This window comes from Triticum aestivum, chromosome 3D, assembly GCF_018294505.1.
Source record: "Triticum aestivum cultivar Chinese Spring chromosome 3D, IWGSC CS RefSeq v2.1, whole genome shotgun sequence".
Taxonomy (NCBI): Eukaryota; Viridiplantae; Streptophyta; class Magnoliopsida; order Poales; family Poaceae; genus Triticum; species Triticum aestivum.
This window is the reverse complement of record NC_057802.1, coordinates 68,969,501-68,973,347: the sequence shown is the minus strand read 5'-3', so window position 1 is coordinate 68,973,347 and position 3,847 is coordinate 68,969,501. Positions and strand designations below refer to the sequence as shown.

At 44.4% G+C, this 3,847-nt stretch overlaps 1 protein-coding gene across 1 annotated transcript in view; it reads right to left on the bottom strand.

Moving 5' to 3' along the window:
- LOC123077484 (uncharacterized) overlaps positions 1-3,103 on the bottom strand; it is a 6,151-nt gene extending 3,048 nt beyond the window's left edge. The window contains exons 1-5 of the mRNA XM_044499763.1: positions 2,540-3,103; positions 2,323-2,448; positions 1,315-1,410; positions 1,111-1,175; positions 933-1,002 (exon numbers count right to left, since the gene is read on the bottom strand). The gene's annotated coding sequence lies outside the window, so the exon portion shown is untranslated. The remainder of the gene's footprint in view (positions 1-932; positions 1,003-1,110; positions 1,176-1,314; positions 1,411-2,322; positions 2,449-2,539) is intronic.
- Positions 3,104-3,847: the final 744 nt, after the last annotated feature.

The following is a 3,847-nucleotide window of genomic DNA, read 5'->3' as shown; positions in this document are numbered from 1 at the left end:
CAGACCATACCTAAAATTCCACCTATTTTATAAAGATATAACTGAAATTACATGGCGGTCTAGTATCCCACCCTTCATAATTTTTTTCCAGAAGGTATTTGGGTCCAACACAGTGGGGTATAAAATTGTTGCTTTTCACATCTGTACCATCAATGATTGATCAACCTATATGGCCAAATTTCATTTTTTATCAACACTGACTAATTTAACCTGAGATGGAACTAACCCATTGGTACAAACCAGTAAACAAAAAAATTTGTGTCTAGAAACACCCAACTCTTTGTAACAAATAATAAGTGGCAAAAAAATACCCCAGCTAAATTTTCTAGCTGGAGTTCACACAAAAAGAGCAGAGGGAACACTGGATCGTCAGATGAATCAATTATGTCGCATTATGTGTTTTCATCTGTATATATCACAAATTAGCAGCCTTAATAATGTAATAGTGAAGAACAAAAGACCGTATACACTCAAGGTTTTGTAGAGTGGGTGAGGCAATTGTAGTACCAAAGAGCACCCAATAGCACTGGTATATTCTGTATCAAGCTGAAAGAAAATGCCTCTTTTTATTAGATGTCTATCAAGTAACTCACGCCCTACAAAAGATTCTCTAGATCTGCTGCTTGCGCAAACTACAATGTTTTACCCGCAAATGTGGCTAGGGGTGAAACTGTAATTTAGAAAATTGAAAAAAGCAAAGTATATGATCTGCTACCATACGCATGGATTAAGCTAGATCCTCTTATACCTTTTTCACGTTGCACTGGCTAAGCTAGGCGATGAATTCTCAGCTTAAAAGTTCTTCTACAGGTTAATTTCCTTTCTTTTTAGACACTTTTCATCTAGCGGACAATTGACCAAGTGGTTGAATTATCAAAGACATATGCAGCAGTACAGCCAATGTCTTTCAAACTGGTGAGAATGTTACATACCTCACATTCATCACCTGGTAAGGAGCAATGCTGGCCGCCAGCATCGTTGACAGTGGAAGCTCTAGCTCATCTGCAATAGACAGACACACATGCATAAGTAACATATATCTGTTCCATCTCTTGTCAAATATCATACTTGATTTTAAGCAGGACGTATGGATCTTCGTTGTTACTCTACCTGGAAAGGGTAAGAACAAACGCACTGCAAGCGCAAGAAAAGCAGTCCACAGCCCATATTCACTCCTAAAATTTGGAATAGACACCATAGGATAAGTACGCCAAAAGTAAGTATTCTTGTCTCAAAAAGAATAAACATCCGGTAGAAATAGCAAGAAAAGAGGAAAAGGTAATAATTCTTTTGGGCCAAGTGGCAGAACCGTACTTGATCCATGAGATTACTGGGCTAGGTGCTTGCAGAACAAACAATGGCACGAGGAAAGATTTGTGTATGCCTATGCCTTTAGCAAGCAAGAGCACTCTGCAACAGGCAAAAGAGTAATAAATAAAATGCTCAAATAATAGTCCAACATTTTATGACAAAACCAAATATGTCACAGAATGGAAGAAACTACATGGCGAATAGCAAGAGCTGAGTTTTCAAAGAATTATTACTACTTTTAGTTATTCAAGATTGCCGGTCCTCAAAAAAGCAATTACAATTTGGAGTCATGGCCTGAATAGCTCCAGTAACTCATCCAAGATCTGAAGCAAGATTACCACCTTGGTGTTGACAAGTTAGTATCGTAACATGAATGCGATCGATAGTAACTTATGATGGATCAGAAGCATAAAGTAACACTACAATTCTGCAGCAAGCTAAGCAAGTCACCAAGTGGTCCAAACGCTGAGTAAATTTCTGCATTCGAGTTATATGACATTCAAACATTTAATACGAAAACCATGCATTGCACTTTCCTGTGATACAGAGTGATGCTACTGAACACAAGGTGTCATGTTCATGTGTAAACAGACTGAATATGTAGCAGCATTCGTCATCGCAGCATATGGTACTGCAAGTACACTGTCTATCTAGTTCTTGTGAAGTGTGTTAATGTTGCTCCTACCTCCTAGAGCTGTGGACATGATGCGTTTATTTTTTTACTTGCTGTGAAAATATCAGCTCATGTTTAATCAAGAACCAACTCCATCTAACAGTTGTTGTATGATGCCCTCTGAGTTCTGGACGAGTAACCATCGACAGGTTGCAGAATCTATGACAGGATCACGCATCTTACAATCTGACACCAGCAGTTGTGCAATTTACAGCTCTCGCAAGCAAAAGCACGAACAAATTCGGATCCCGGATAGGGCTCATGCGTTTCTGTAGGAGCAAACTGCACCGGAAAAGGTACTTTTAGGTATCGCCAAGGAGATGAGAGGAGGCACTCACGCGGCGGCCGCGACGGAGACCCACTGCGTCGTGGGCGGACTGAGCTACACCGACGCGTTGCACACGACGGCGCTCCCCCGGCTCCGGCACGGCCGGACCAGCGGCTGCGGCAGAGCGGCGTATCCCCTGCATACACGCACAAAGAGATCACCCGACGGCACGGTGAGTAGACGGAAGGCGGGCACCGGGGGAACCCGGCGAGGGCGAGCAGCCTCACCTGAGCGCGCCGGTGCGCACGGCGGGGGAAAAGCCCGCATTCCCGGCGGGCCGCGCGCCCGCGGCAGCAGCACGGGGCAGGGCGCCGCAGTGGGGATCACGAGGCACGGCGAGATGGACATGGTCTCGGTCCCGTCACGGGCAGGCCCGTCAATGCAGGCGAGGGCAAGGGTTGGGTCGAGGAACTCCCAACCTCGTCGACGCGGCCAACGCCATCATCTATGTGTGGCCTGTGCTTGAGCGCGAGGATGGTGGTGAGCATGATAAATGGCGGCCTGCGTGAGCTTCGTGTACGTCGGTGCGGGGATGTACAGTGAGGAAAAGTGGAGGATGGGCCACGACCATGGGAGGGCGGGCGCTTGGTGGAGGAGGAAGCTCTAGGAGTGGACGACGGCGAGGAATACGAGGGAGAGCGGCTGCTTCGGGCTGGACGGCTGTGGCGATTTTTTTCAGGAGATAGATGAGATCGGGAGGAGCAAGGAGGTTGGGTGCCGACGGGGGCGTGAGACGTGTGTGCCTGATCGTTGCTTTTTGCATGCCATGATGTGCGGGTGGCCTGATCGTGGGGGCGGAGGTTGATGGAAACGGCTCATTCGTTCGCTGGGTTTTTTCTGCGGGGATCGCACGAGATGGGGATAGCTATCGCACGAGGCGGGCGGGTGGAAAGGTCGAACCATCACGACGTTCGATCCTCCTTTAAGAGTAGAGATGACGAGACACCGTCCACTTGCATCCGCGAGTTTGACTCTTTTCGTGGAAGCTCCATGGAAGCATATCCTCTCACAATCACAGTTACAAATTTAACATGCGCGTCTGACCCGTGGTTATCCTTTTCTTTGGCAAGCCGTGTGTGACGCCCGGATAATTATGCTACAGTAAACCTACGCTAATGATGCCACGTCACCTCTGTTAGTGTTGATAATCTCGCGTTAGTTCAAAACCTGATCAAAATTCAAATTCAAAATATGGCAAACAACAAAAGTTTTCAAATATTAAAACTAAAATGTTGGGGTGTTGCCAAATAATGCATAGGTAATTATTGTGGAGAAACCACACCTTTATAAAATGTTTAAATAATATGAGATGAATAAAACAGTAGCAAAAACAAATATTTAAATGCTTTTAAAATGATAAAAAAGTTCAAACTATTATATTTATGTGCCAAGTTAATTGTGGCAGTGGTATAATTACTATTACTAGATTAGGAACTTACTATATGTTTTACAAAATTAAAACAAGTTGAAAGATGAAATAAACAGAAAAGAAATTGAAAGATAAAAAAAGAAAAACAAAAGAAAAAAAGGAGAAG